This window comes from Quercus suber, unplaced genomic scaffold, assembly GCF_002906115.3.
Source record: "Quercus suber isolate HL8 unplaced genomic scaffold, Cork oak 2.0 scaffold_365, whole genome shotgun sequence".
Lineage (NCBI taxonomy): Eukaryota > Viridiplantae > Streptophyta > Magnoliopsida > Fagales > Fagaceae > Quercus > Quercus suber.
This window is the reverse complement of record NW_027069817.1, coordinates 301,908-317,698: the sequence shown is the minus strand read 5'-3', so window position 1 is coordinate 317,698 and position 15,791 is coordinate 301,908. Positions and strand designations below refer to the sequence as shown.

The window sequence follows — 15,791 nt, the reverse complement described above, 5'->3', positions numbered from 1 at the left end:
TTTTACAGAGCGTTTCCTATAGTTCTATATTCACATGATACAAGGTTCAACTAAGTTCAAAAGTTACAGACTTTGATAGCTATTCAAGCTTCCAAGACTTGCAAAGTTTGAATTTGTTGAATCCAAGGATATGCTATAGTGGCTGTCTCTGGGATATCGGGAGCGGTTCCTCTGTTTTTCTTGAGTTTTACAGAGTTTTTCTTAACGATTCCCTCCTCTTTCTATTCTGCATCATGCCTTCTTTTATAGCACAGATCCAGCTTTGGGGTACTGGTGATTTCTCCCTTTTGCCCCTTAGAGTTTGTCCCGTGCCTGGTTGCTTCAGGATTATGTCGTTTCCTTTTCTTTATAGTTTCTTTCTTTTTGTTGCGATTAGATGAAAGTCTCCTAGCTAGCTTCCTATTTCCAGATTTTCCCGTTGGCTGACCTGAGGCTTTTTGGCTTTTGCTCCAGCTTTTCCAGTCGTACTTTTCCTTGTCTCTTTCTTCAAATGGTTGGAACCAAAGCCCTGCGTTTTGCTTTGTACTTCCACTGCATGCCTGGGTTATAAGGTCCACGTGCCTTTTGTCTCTTTGCTCTCTTCAAATCTGCTTTAATTCACTTTAGCTGTGCTGCACATCCTGAGGATCCCGAGCCTCTGGCAGCCTCTGGGGATCCCGTCCCAACTCTTTCACTGGAATTTGCTGGACTTTTTAATGGCCTTTTTTGCTGGAAATCTGAACATATATAAGGCCTTGATGTTGATTCTTCTTGCTGCATGAATTGGGCCTTCTTTATTTTTTTATGGAATGGGCTTTGTTGTGAAATTTTAGACCTTAACATCACTCTACAAGTACAAGAGTTTGTAAGGTGTAGGAGACAAGTGTTGGGGTTCAAGCAGTGGCGAAGCCAAGAAACTTTCTCAAAGGGGGCCGGTGAATACATTTTTGTGTAATTTTTAAATTTATTACCAAATGTAAAGGAAATTAAAGGTCTGTTTGGATACCGCTTATTGTTGAAAAATGAAAACTGAAAATGTTGTAACGAAATAATTTTTAAATGTGTGAATAGTGCTGTGAGACCTAGTTTTAAAGTTAGATTTACGTTTTTCCATATTTGCGGGTTTCGTGAACAATGCACGGAACCCAGACAAAAAAAATGCAGACTTGCGGTCTGCTGCTATCCAAACCCAGCCTAATGGAAAATTTCAAAAGCTAGGGGGGACCATAGCCCCCTTGACACTTCCCTAATTCCGCTTATGGGTTTAAGTTTTTAAGATAAAGTTTCACACACATATACATTTAGATTATATTAGAATAAAATTTATATCTTATATAAAATAAACAAATAAAAAATAAAAACCTCATTAACTCCCCACTTATATCAAACGATGCCATTTCTATGTTGTTCTTTGATATTGACAAAACAACTATGTTTCAGTCTTCTTTTGTTCATCTTCTTCAACAGTAAGGCCAGATTATGGATTTATTTCCTACAAGAAGTCACTCCGCATCATGAAGTAAACAGTAAGCACATGATTTGTCTTCCATATTGGGTTTCTTGTCAATTACGTATAGTCTTCTCTTGAATCTTGATACAAAGACGATGGACAGCATAAATTTTGTTGAAACAAAATCATGAATTATTTTAATTTCGAAAATATTTATTTAAAAAAAAAAAAAAAAAACAATGAATCTTGGAAAGTTGTCAGTTGTCATAGCAAAATTATATATGCCGGTATTATACGCCTCGCTGGTGTTGAGGTATATATATCTATGTTTGTGAAATTACAAGTGAGACCCATGAGAAGTAAATGGCTACAAAATGGAAACTTTATTTATTTTATTCATTTCCGCTATATAGTCTTATAACAGCTTGATTAATAGAGGAATAGACTATGGGTTTGTTTAGATAGCACTTATTGTTGCTGAAAGTTGCTAAAAACTGATTGTTGCTGAAAACACTGTAGCAAAATAATTTTTAAATATATGAATAGTATCGTGGGACCTATTTTTAATATTTTTTAATGTGTAAACAGTACATGAACAGTGCATAAACAGTATATACACAGTACGTGCACAGTAAATTTTGTCCCCCAAAGTCAAAAAAGCCGGCAAAAAAAAAAAAAAAACACAAAACGCAACTTTACTTTGAGTAAGAAAAATTGCTATCCAAACGCAGGCTATAAAGGCAACAATAGGAATCTAACATGGATTACGATAATTGACAAATTTAATTAATTAATTCTTATACCTTTTTTTCATGGCGTAAATGCAAACTATTGGCAGGTTAAGAACAACTTAGACAGTCTTATAACATTTTCTTAACAAAAAACAAAAAGACAGTCTTATAAGTTATAACAGCTTTATTAATGGAGGACTTGAGGCAATAATAATAGGACTCTGACATGGATTACGATAGTTGACAAATTTAATTAATGATTCCTTGTACTTTTTTTCACGGTGTAAATGCAAATAACTGGCTGATTAAGAAACTTAATTGATACTTTACTCAAAGTCACTTTCCCATAATTATTTACGTGCAAGTTAAGGTATCTGACTAATGGGGTTGTATCCATAGTAAGTTCTTGTGGCACTTGGTCAACAGCCAACATGGGACCAATAAAAGATGGATATCAATGTCTTGTATAATTGCATTTGTCGTGTTATTTTGGTCCTGTACTTTTCAGTATCTCTCAAATGAGGTTTTCATAGTCTCAGCAAATGAAAATTCTCAATTTCTTTAGTGTTCAAGAAGGCAAAAAATGCATTCACCCTAAATTTAATTTGTTGAAAACTTCATTGTGGAATATGCCAGTGTAAACCTTATGGTTATCCTTCCCTAACTTTTCCACCAGCTTGCAACCTCTTTCATATAGTTATGGCTATAAAGGAGTTGAGCCGAATCGTATATCATATATCATGCTATATTAAAGTGAAAGGTACATAAAAGAAAAATTAATCAAGAATCCAAATTAGGTTCTAATTGTATTCTAATTTTGTTTCAAGTTTTTGTATGAGATAAGCTTACTTAGTTAAAAGTGAAAACTTTTTGCTGAAAGTACTGTGGGACTCATGAATAGTACCAAAAAATGTAATGGGACTCATGAATATTAGTAAAAATAAGGTAAAAACTCTAATAAGCTTCAGTTTTCACCACTTCCTAAATGCATTATAAATGTCTTGTTATATTATATGATGTCAAATGTCTCTATATTTTAAATAAATTTCAGTTTCATGCCAAGTGTCCTTCCAGTTGAACTTAAAAACATAATTAGACTCAACTCAAATTTATTATATATCTATGTAATACTATGAATGTGTACCATCTATTATGAATTAGGTAAAAATGTATGTGTACAGCACCCGTGCATATGTCAGAGTTATAAGCTAGTAATGTATTAAATTAGGATTTATTCATTTTATTTTATTTTAAATACAAGTCAATTTCAAATCATCATCAAGCAAGATTACAAGTTAAGTTTGGTTCATTTTCGTATCAACCTGTAGAAGGAAAAAAATTGTCAACCCAATTACAAAATGCCACATCAAAAATTTTGTGACAAATTCCAAATTAATATGTCATTAAATTAATTAAATCAAATAATGAGATGTGTCATCCAAATTGACATCACATTGGCATATTGAAATTTGCCCCGTGTCATTTGTCCCACAAGATAAAGATAAATTTTCTATTCTAAATTTATGGATAATTATCTTTATTAAAACAAATAAATAAAGTAAAGATAAATTTTCTATTCAAAATTGATGGATAATTATTTTTATTAAAATAAATAAATAAAACAGAGATAGTTATTTATCTTTGTTGGTTATTATCTTTATCAAAATATGATCTTTATCAAAATAGATAAATAGAGATAATTATCTCTAAGCAAAATTTGGGCCAATTAGATTCTATTACATATCTTCAAGCATATCAATTCAAAGTGGAGTTTATCCTCTAAAACCACTATAGATATAAAGCATCTCTCACTTTCAACACCGACTTTTCAAGAAGGCAAAACTCTGGAGAAATTCTATCTCTAAAAAAGAATTTCAACATAAAATCCAAGAATCTTCGAAGAACTTGAAGAAAAACAAATCTCTAACAAGCTCAAAGCTAGAGATTTGTTGTGAAGATTGTTCAATCCTTCCTCCAACCAAAGCCAAGAGAATTTCTTGTTCAAGTCAAGTTCAAAGAAGATAAAATCAGAGGAGTATTCTTTTGTAAAAAAAATCAAAATAGAGCTTGTACTCACTACTTGATTAATACAAAAATATATTTGTCAAACACTTTTTAAATTGTTTGATTTTCAAACTTTGAGAAATTTTAAGTTTACACAACCATCCTCAAGTTTATTCTTTTCACTAGGTATAGTAAACACTATGACTAACATTTATTAGTCCTTCACAAATCTATTAGTTAAGAACTAAATTATAGTTGAAATCATATTATTAGAGTTAATTAGATGTAATGATTTATATTTATGGACTTATAAAATTGATTCCCCAATATTGTAACAAAATAAACTATTTATACTATTAATAAATTATAGAAATTAATTTAGTATCTCATTTCTCAATCAAATATGAAATCTAAAGAATTATATTTGATACATTTATAGATAAACATAAAATATTACGTGCATTTACATAAAATTTTATGTTTTATAGCTTATTCGTGACAGGTTAGGTTTAGGTCTAATGTTCAGTAGTACTGGATCCGTTGAGGTGATTACATGTGTCTATTTTTATACATGTGTCATTATTTGACTGGATCCAGTGCACTAGATGCACTGGACCTAAACCAAGTCCATTGTGATAACATTATGTTTGAGTGTGACTCACCGATAGTATTTCTTCCTTCTTCTTCTTTTTATTTTATTTTTTGGTTAGCTAGCCTAATAGCAGAAAGGTTGCTTTCGGCCATGGAGTGCAAAGCTTTGAAACTTGAAAGGCCGACCAAAGTAGGCCGAAGGGACTGGGCTTAAGCAAAGCCCAAAAACCCAAGACAATGGAATTTAATCTCAAGTCATCATTTATTTATTACATTACGAGGATTAGGATGTTTAAGAATTCTTAAGATAACTACACCATAAAATTTCTAAAATCATTTATATATATATTTTTAAATGAGTATACTGAATTTTACATCATCATCAATATTTAAAATCAATATACTAAAATAAGGAGAATTAACATTTATTTAAATGTTGAAAACGTGGTAAGACAATTATTTTATGAGAGGAGAGATTCATAAACGATTTTTTATTTTCTAGATAGAATTGCTGGGATGAAATACAAGATATTGAGTCACCCACAGGCCACAAGAGTGACGCTGCCATTAGACAAAAATACTATTGGTGATTTTTTTTATTACAAGGTTTTTGGCACCATTAATAAATATTTAAGAATCTTAAACCTTTTTTTTTTTAATAACTTTTATATGTGTGTTTAGGACAGCAATTTGACCGGAACTATATCACATTTGCCTTCTATTATTATCTATTGCCTTATCTTTCACTTTACTCAAATATGTGACGTGCAATGTGAATGGTTACATATTGCCCAGGAGCTTTCTCACTCACTTTAGTTTTTACAGTGACAATGATGTAATTGTAATAACTAATCACTGCCACATGACACATTTTGATAGAAGCAATTGTATTTATTGCTTTTGATTGTTTCACAATTGTAAGTTGTAGCCACTCAAGGTCATGGCCACTATTACGACTTTGGTATGAGGTAGGTTCTGATTGGAATCATAAGGACGAAGGTGTGATGTTGATTCTTGTTATCTAGCACTTGATTTTACCTAAGTTCAAATCTTACAGGATTGTAACTTGTCGTGAAGAGTTTTGTAGTTTAATTAATGCTTCATGATGTTTCTAACAAATCTCTTTACATAGAAAAAGAAAAGTTTTTACAGTTGTAAATTAGTTTTCTCCTGCTTTATTAAACACTTTCGAGGGATTTGAACTTTAAAAACATCTAATTTATTTACAAAAAGATCATATTAAAGGATATTCTTAAAGTAATTGTTAATAAATTATATAACAAAAGTTTTGATAAACAATAGTCCACTAAAGAAATGACCGAGCATCCATAAACTTTTTTTTCCTTTACCGAAGCTGCAAAGTGCCCTTTAGGACTGAAAGTGAGCATCACCAGCTATCAGTAGTAAGTGGCCCATATGTCCCACGGCATTCAAATTTGATGGTTGGTAATTATGAGAATGCCTAACTCAAATTCTATGTTCTACTTGGTTTGTGAGAAAAATGCAGAGAATATAAAAGGAAAAAGAAAAAGGTTTCTTGTTCCCTTCTTTTCCTCTGTTGTTGTATGGTTTCTAGGAAAAGAAAAATCGGCAATCAAATTGAATATTTTATTTCAGTTTCTTGGCAATTGGGAGCATTAACGCTAGTGTTTTTTGCTACATATTGTCTTCTCATAGCCACTCTCCCGATTCCCAACGATCGTTTGTGGTTTATATATATATATATATATTAAAATTGGATTTGTTTGTAAATTGCTTTAAGAAATTTTTAATAATATTTTTATGATAAATATAAATAGTAAAAAAATTACGTGATCTATTGATTTATGCGTAGTAAAATTGCGTTAGCCTATACTAAATAGAAGTGATTTTTCCTTTATTACCGCTTGTTGTCTTAATAAATTTGGTTTATGTATTTTTCTTTATAGTTAAATTGTTTAATAAGTGAGGGTGAGGATCCGAACTTTGATTTTTCTCATAAAAGAGACTAAACGATATTATTAACCTAGTTACAAAACTCTTGACTATTTATGTATGTTATATTTTGATATTCTCTTTAATGGTGATAATCACCATGGTTAACATAATTTTATAAGGATAAAATTTTGGTATAGTTCATTATATTATAATTCACTAGTTATTCCAATTAAATCCAAACATATTATTGAATCGAGATAATACTGCTTGTGTTTATTGATCAATGTAATTGGATGTTTTTATTTAGAGTGATATTACAGACATAAACTATTTTACAATATTTTTACAAACTGTTGATGTAGCTTTAGTAATTTTCAAATAATCATTAATAAACATAAATGTGATATTAGTGGAGGACCCATATTAAAATTAATAAGAATTTGCCACATTAATAATTTGTAAAAACGTTATAAAATAGTTTGTAACTGTAGTATTACTCTTTTATTTATATTTTTAAAATAAAATATTTAAATATAATGTGTTTGAATTTGATTAGAGAATTTAATGTATTGCATCTAAGAAAATATATGTCGAATTTGAATTAATTACTATTTTAGTTACACATCAAAACTATTTTGTCACATGTTTAAGTAGATAGCTGTCAATAAATAGATTAGTTTATATAGCATGGTCTTTTATGTATATAGTATGAAAGCGTAATTGTTGCTTTTATGGAATTGAATATATTGATGATGTGGATGGCAACATTGTTTATGCCTAAAAATGATCCCTATATGATCGTTCTAAACTCACCATTAATTAAAAACTTAATTTAGCAACAAACAGCCAACTCAGTTGCTCTTCATTCAATGGTTTCTTTCTTTTTATAGTAGTTCGAGACACTCCATGGGTTGATTTCCGGGTCGAATCACAAACTAATCTAATGGTCTTGTGTCTTCCCCCATTAGACTAACAACTTTTTCAAGTCAACGGGCTAATACCCAAAAACACAAAAGCACAGGACCAAACAGCAAATAAGCAAAAAAGTAAATAAGCAATAGAGTAGGAATCTTGGGCCCAAACCACAAATCCTAAAACCATAATCATGATGGGAATAAATATCATCTTATCTTTAAGTTACCGTTTAAAAACATATTTAAAGGCTATGGTGCTGATGAAATGTCCTTTTTAAACTTCGAATTTGAGCAACACATTCCTTAACTATTGGATATAAGCATTTTACTCCTGTTGTTATCAAATTTAATAGAAAAATCACTTTTTTTTTTTAAAGTGTTTAATAGAACTTTGAATATTCCATTACAGTAGGAGAAAACGTACCTACTTCCTGTAGCTTTGGAAATATATTCCAGTTCAAACATAGTTCATAGTTGGGGTTCATTTGGAAATTTTTTTAAGCTTTTTTTTTTCCTCATTTGAAAATTATAGTTGTATTAAAAAAAGTTATATAACACACAGACTATATTAGTCAAAGTAAAATTAGAATTTAAATTAAATCCAAATTAGTTTCTAATTGTTGTATGATTTTAAGCCACATGTCTAATTTAATCTTCTTAATATTGGTGTCACGCGATTCATTCATAATAATATTCAGTACAACAACTTAAATTACCATCTCACTCATCTAGATAATATCACCTCATCGTCATTATTGTTGAATGTTTCCATACATAAGTACATGTTAGAACCTAGTAGTAATGTAATATATTAAATTTAAAGCACAAATCCAAATCAAGTCCAAATTAGCTTCTATATGTAGATTGTAGTCTAATTTTGGGCAAAGTATTCATTTTAAGTTTCTTAATTTTAGTGTTAAGTGATCATTCATAATTCTCAACGTGAAAATCGAGAAGACTACCTCACTTACCTAGATAAAACCGCCCCATCATCAGCACTATTATATATATATATATATATTTGCACATAAACACATGCTACAACCTAGTTAGAAATTTAAAATGTCGTACATAAACCAATGGCAATATGAGTTGCACTTTAAGCTTATCAAACTACGTACTAAATGTTAAAAATGATTTTTACACACTATCTAATATATTTTCGGAGTAAAAAAAAAAAAAAAACCAATATTTTTATATAAAAAAGGAAAGCAACGAGATAGAATTTTATATAGTACCTTAACATTAGGTTCATCAATCAAATTGAATACTTTTTTTAAAGTTAACCAATCAAATTCAAATTCATAGTTGTATTGACTTTAATTATCCTTGAAAATGGTAATATTGTTTGTATTTTGTCAAATAATGCATCCAAATATTTAATTTAATTGAAGGAAACTAAGTTGGGTTTCAAGCCGAGTAATACTAGTATCGAAAAATGTTAAAAACATAAACTATTTTATAAATAGTTGACATGGTGGGTAATTATTGGTAAGTAAAAAAGTGACTCTAGTGGTGAGCTCATATCAAATTCAATAAGAATTTTTCACATCAACAGTTTATAAAAATGTTGTAAAATAATTTGTACTTGTACAATTACTTTTTTAGTATATCATATAAAAAATCACAATTTTTGTCACAATTATCTTATGTGTCAAACTATGATTGATTGCTTGTCATTTTCATGTGAACCCATCATTTTTTTCTATTATTAGCTAATGTGAATAATTGTGGCAAATATTGTGGTTTTTTATTTTATTTTATGTGGTTCTATAATTTTTGTTTTAAGCGTAGTGTCCTATGTCTCACAACTTACAACTTAGAAGTCAACGTGATGTGCCCAAAAAGGAAAAGACACAAAAAGTGAGGGCCAAAGAACAAATAAACAAAAAAGTAAGGATCTTTACCCCAAAACCACAATTGCGTAAAAAGCATAATGATAATGGAGTATAATTTTGCAAGTTGCCGTTAAAAAACACACACACAAAAGTAAAGAATCACATGCTCCTCTTACCACCATAACCCCATGTTCATCTTGCATCACACATCGACAAATCAAGACCGCTTACATCATCACTCCACAACGTACGGTCACGATTAAAAATTCCCCATGTTATTACTATGCTCACGCGTCTTAAAGCGCGTCTTCCTGTTTTCAATAATTACAATCACTTAAACGCTTCAGACAAACTCTAATCCTTAAAAAAAAAACAAAACAAAAACAAAACAAAAAACTCACTCTCTCTGTCTAAAATGTGTTTCCATCTATGACTCTCTGTCTCTATCTCTATCTCTCTGTGCCTTTTCAGCTTCTGTGCTTGCTTCTTCTTTCTTCTTAGGCTTCTGTGACACTCTGAACTGGTGGTTGTTCAAGAGGGTCATTGTTTTTTGAGGGATATGCAAACACTGTAGTGTGACTGTAAGTATTTTGTTAAGAGTTTTGGATTTGGTGCTTTGAGCTACAAATTTTTATTTTATTTTTACTCTAGTTTGTTTTGTAATACATGGTTATAGTTGTTGGTTAAAAAAAAAATTATTTAACTTGGGAGAGTTGGTTACTGTGTTTGAAGAAAAGGAATCATTTTGTGTCTTCTGTTGTTACTTGAATTGTGAGTGTTTTTGGTGTTGCCCACTTGGGTGTTTTCAATTTCAGGTGAAGTTGGAGATGGGTTTTGATTATAAGTCATTTTTGTGATTTACTTTGTGTGAATGAGTTTGTGCTTGTTTGGGTACTTATTTTGGTTATTTGTGGGAGTAATTTTAGTTGAAATGAATGGTTGAGTAGGTAGATCTGTCTTGAAAGAGTGTGTTTTGGGTTTTTGAGCTAGAGTATGTCTTAGCAATATAGTTGAAATGGTAAGTAAAGGATGGATCTGTATCGAGAATGACATATTATCAAGGTATAACATGCTAGAGCAGAATACATTGTCTAGTATGGTTTTATTATTTAAAATCTGACATGGAATGAGCTATAGATGTTGATGACTGGTTTGGTTTTCAATAAAGGGACATGCTTTCTGGATAGGTTTAGCCTTATAAACAAAATTTTGACGCGTAAACATAAGTAATATAACTGAAAATTTAAAGGCTTGGGTGCGAGTGGTTTACAAGGCTTTTAATTTCTTGGCTACTGAACGTTATTAGGAAAATGTGCCAAGCTGATAATGTTAAAATCAGGTTGCTGGTTTTTTTCTTGTTTCTAAATAATAGAGTTACAGCAGCAATGCCTATGGATACGAACTATAATCAGAAAAGCAACCTTTATCTCATCTCAAGAATATGGAGTTTTCCTTAGCAGTATGATCCGTCTTGGTTTGACAATATTCTGATTGTTCTGTTAGCTTGACACTGACCTGTTTGAAAGTGATATATGATTCCTAGCCGTGTAGTTGGTGGCTGTAGATGGTTTGCCATGCTATATGGATCTTATTCAAGACCAGCTAGCAAGTGAAGAAACCTACTAGGTAGATTAAGCTGTTTGAAGCAACGTAATCAAGGAGACATCCTTGGCAGTTTGACTTTAATAAGGTTGGGCCTAGACAAAGTGGGTAGAAACTTTGCAAAGTGCATGATGGCTCCAGCTACTTTCCAAACCTAGAACCTCTATCTCCCTATAGAATTGAATCATCAATTTGCTGGAAAGATGCTAGAAAACAAACACATTATGGTGCGGATTTGGTGGATTTCACTTCCAGACAAGGGATTAGGGCACATGGGTCTGTACTCTGTAGTGGGGCATAATGCGAATTAGCCTTGAGATGTTGCTCTGGTGCTGCTCATTTGTTTCGTTTTCCCATTATATTTCATATATACTTAATCTTATAAGTTTAATATTTGTACATGTAGTATTTCTTTTCACTTGTTATTGTTTTCCACAAAATTTGACACTTAATCCTTCCCTACAGGTCCTTATAGAGTACAATGCCTCTTGAACCACTCTACTCTGGTTGACACTCCAGAAAAGACCTGGCCAGTTCTTTTTTCTCTGTTTTGGAAGAGATTTTGTGGATAAGGCCATTGAGTTAGATCTTGTAATTACTGACATATCAGGTCCAAATCTGGTTAACATGGTTTACATGTGATAGCTTATATATAACCAAAGAGAGGATTTTAGCTCCAAGAGCTTAAGTTTTCTTTTTCCTGGGCATTTCTGTAAGTTTGTTGCATAAGCATGCCTTCGTGGTGGAGAAAGTCTTCATCCAAAGAAGTAAAGAAGAAAGCAAACAGGGAAAGTTTCATTGATTCAATACACCGAAAGTTTAAGAGTGCATCTGAAGAAAAGTGCAACAGTAGATCAGGAGGGTCTTGCAGACGTTGTAGTGACACTGTTTCAGAAAGGGGGACTCGATCCAGGGTGCCTTCAAGATCACCATCACCCTCCACACAAGTGTCACGCTGTCAAAGTTTTGCAGAAAGGCCTCATGCCCAGCCACTCCCACTTCCTGGGTACACCTTCCTAGAATTGGGCGTACTAACTCAGGAATCAGTGCATCAGCAAAACCAGGATTTGATGGAGGCTCTAAGTCGCATTTTTCCCCCCTTCCAAGACCTGGATGTGTCCTGAACAGGGCAGATCCTGCGGATGCTGAAGCTGATATAGCTACTGCTTCATTTTCTAGTGATAGCTCCACTGATAGTGATGATCCATCTGACTCACGTTTCCTTAGCCCTCTTGCTTCTGACTATGAAAATGGTAACAAAACCACTATGAACAGTCCTTCCAGGTGAGTCTGCTCCTGTTATTTAATCATCATTTTCTTTGTGGCTGTGGTGATTGGTAAATTTGCTATGGTTATATATATGTCAATTCTATCTCCTGTTCCATCTCTGACAATTTTTTCTGTTCCTTTGCTGAAGTGGAATGCACAAGGATCAATCCCCTGTTGTCAATCTAAAGAACTCAAAGGAGATATTGAAACCAGTTAATCCTTTCAATAATCCGCTTCTCTCTTCATCACCTAAACGGAGACCTTTGCATATGCAAAATATACAGATCCCTCCCCATGGTGCTTTCTGTAGTGCTCCAGACAGTTCAATGTCAAGTCCTTCTAGAAGTCCGATGAGAGTGTTTACCTATTATAATTCTAGCTTCTGGGCAGAAACTTTATCCAGATCTATTCTGGTGACTGCCAATTGAAATTTTTTGCAATTTTTTTCGGTATTCTCAAGATGTGGTCGGGTAAAACAGCTTAGATCAAAAACTTTTTTTTTTTCCTTTGCGGCTGGGCGACCCGTTATGACTTAAATGATGCTGGATGATCTTTTTCAATTTTTTGAATTTCTTTGCTATTTTTTTTTCGAAATCTCTAGTTCGGGTCGGGGAAACTTACTCAGATCGAAATTTTTTTTCTCCCTTTCTCGCATTTCGACGTTTGGCTTTAAATGTTCTCGAACGATGTTCTTCAATTTTTTGAATTTTTTGCTATTTTTTTTTAAGAATTCCCTAGTTGGGTCGTAATAACCACTCGGATCGAAAAAAAATTTTCTCCCTTCTGGCCTTCCCGACCGTTTTGGCTTTAAATGAAGCCGGATATGTTTTCAATTTTTGATTTTTTTTGCTTTTTTAAATTTTTTTTTTTTTAGAATTCTTAGTTGGGGTCGGGAAACTGTCGGATCGAAAACTTTTTTCTCCCTTCTCAGCCTGTCCCATCCCGGTTGGCTTTAAATGATACCTGGATGATATTTTTCACTTTTTGAATTTTTTTGCTATTTTTTCGGAATTCTCTAGTTGCGTCGGGTAAAGTCCTCTCTGATCGAAATCTTTTTTTTTTTTTTTTTTCCCTTTCTGGCTGGCTCGACCGTTATGGCTTCAAATGATGCTAGGATGATTTTTGAATTCTTAAAAAACTTTTTTGCTATTTTTTTCGGAATACACTAGCTGGGTTCGGGTAAACACTGTCGGACAGAAACTGTTTTTGCCTTTTCACGCCTGGCCCCGTTATGGCTTGAAATAATGCCGGGATGATGTTTTCCAATTTTTGAATTTTTTCGCTATTTTTTTTTTTTTAGAATTCTCTGGTTCGGGTCGGGAAAAAACAGCTTGGATCAAAAACTTTTGTTTCCTTTCTCGCCTGTCCCGACCCGTTTTAGCTTGAAATGAGGCCAGAATGATAATTTTAAATTTTCTAAATTTTTTGGCCATTTTTTTTTCGAAATTCTCTAGTTTGGTTCGGGTAAAAACACTCGATCGAAAACTTTTTTTCTTCTTTCTCGGCATGGCTGACCCGTTATGGCTTTAATTGATGCTCGAATGATGTTTTTCAATTTTTTAAATTTTTTTTCATTTTCTTTTAGAATTCTCTAGTTACGGTTGGGTAAAAACCTCTCTGATCGAAATCCTTTTTTTTTTTTTTTTCTCCCTTTCTCGGCACGGCATAGCCATTTTGGCTATAAATGATGCCGGATAAGGTTTTTCAAATTTTTGAATTTTTTTGCTATTTTTTTCGGAATTCTCTCGTTGGGGTCGGATAAGAACCGCTCAGATCGAAAAATTTTATTTTCCCTTTCTCGCATGGCCCAACCTGTTATGGCTTGAAATGATGTCAGGATGATGGTTTTCAATTTTTTGAAATTATTTGCAATTTTTTTCGGTATTCTCAAGATGTGGTCGGGTAAAAACAGCTTAGATCAAAAACTTTTTTTTCTTTGCCGCCTGGCCGACCCGTTATGACTTTAAATGATGCTGGATGATCTTTTTCAATTTTTTGAATTTCTTTGCTATTTTTTTTTTCGGAATTCTCTAGTTCGGGTCGGGAAAACTACTCAGATCGAAATTTTTTTTCTCCCTTTCTCGGCATTTCTCGACCCGTTTTGGCTTTAAATGTTGCTCGAACGATGTTCTTCAATTTTTTGAATTTTTTTGCTATTTTTTTTGAGAATTCCTAGTTGGGTCGGTAATAACCACTCGGATCGAAAAAAATTTTCTCCCTTCTTGGCTGTCCCGACCCGTTTTGGCTTTAAATGAAGCCCGGATGATGTTGTTCAATTTTTTGATTTTTTTTGCTTTTTAAATTTTTTTTTTTTTAGAATTCTCTATTGGGGTCGGGAAAAACTGCTCGGATCGAAAACTTTTTTTCTCCCTTTCTCAGCCTGTCCCATCCGGTTTGGCTTTAATGATACCGGATGATATTTTTCACTTTTTTGAATTTTTTTGCTATTTTTTTCGGAATTCTCTAGTTCGGTCGGGTAAAGTCCTCTGATCGAAATCTTTTTTTTTTTTTTCCCTTTCTGGGCCTGGCTCGACCCGTTATGGCTTCAAATGATGCTAGGATGATATTTTTGAATTCTTAAAAACTTTTTTGCTATTTTTTTCGGAATACACTAGCTGGGTTCGGGTAAACACGCTCGGAACGAAAACTGTTTTTGCCCTTTCTCAGCCTGGCCACCCGTTATGGCTTGAAAAATGCCGGGATGATGTTTTCCAATTTTTGAATTTTTTCGCTATTTTTTTTTTTTAGAATTCTCTGGTTCGGGTCGGAAAAACAGCTTGGATCAAAAACTTTTTGTTTCCCTTTCTCGGCCTGTCCCGACCGTTTTAGCTTGAAATGAGGCCAGAATGATAATTTTAAATTTTCTAAATTTTTTGGCCATTTTTTTTCGAAATTCTCTAGTTTGGTTGGGTAAAACCTCGGATCGAAAACTTTTTTTTCTTCTTTCTCGGCATGGCCGACCCGTTATGGCTTAATTGATGCTCGAATGATGTTTTTCAATTTTTTAATTTTTTTCTATTTTCTTTTAGAATTCTCTAGTTACGGTTGGGTAAAAACCTCTCTGATCGAAATCCTTTTTTTTTTTTTCTCCTTTCTCGGCACGGCCATAGCCATTTTGGCTATAAATGATGCCCGGATAAGGTTTTTCAAATTTTTGAATTTTTTTGCTATTTTTTTCGGAATTCTCTCGTTGGGGTCGGATAAGAACCGCTCAGATCGAAAAATTTTATTTCCCTTTCTCGGCATGGCCCACCTGTTATGGCTTGAAATGATGTCAGGATGATGGTTTTCAATTTTTTGAAATTATTTGCAATTTTTCTCGATTCTCAAGATGTGGTCGGGTAAAAACAGCTTAGATAAAAACTTTTTTTTTCCTTTGCCGCCTGGGCCGACCCGTTAGACTTTAAATGATGCCTGGATGATCTTTTTCAATTTTTTGAATTTCTTTGCTATTTTTTTTTTTCGGAATTCTCTAGTTCGGGTCGGGGAAACCTAC

At 32.8% G+C, this 15,791-nt stretch overlaps 1 non-coding gene across 1 annotated transcript; it reads left to right on the top strand.

The window, feature by feature from the left end:
* The first annotated feature begins 9,783 nt into the window (after positions 1-9,783).
* LOC111988099 (uncharacterized) lies at positions 9,784-12,652 on the top strand. The gene is made up of 3 exons (XR_010623789.1): positions 9,784-10,005; positions 11,492-12,310; positions 12,444-12,652. It is a non-coding gene; the product is annotated as an uncharacterized LOC111988099 (transcript).
* Positions 12,653-15,791: the final 3,139 nt, after the last annotated feature.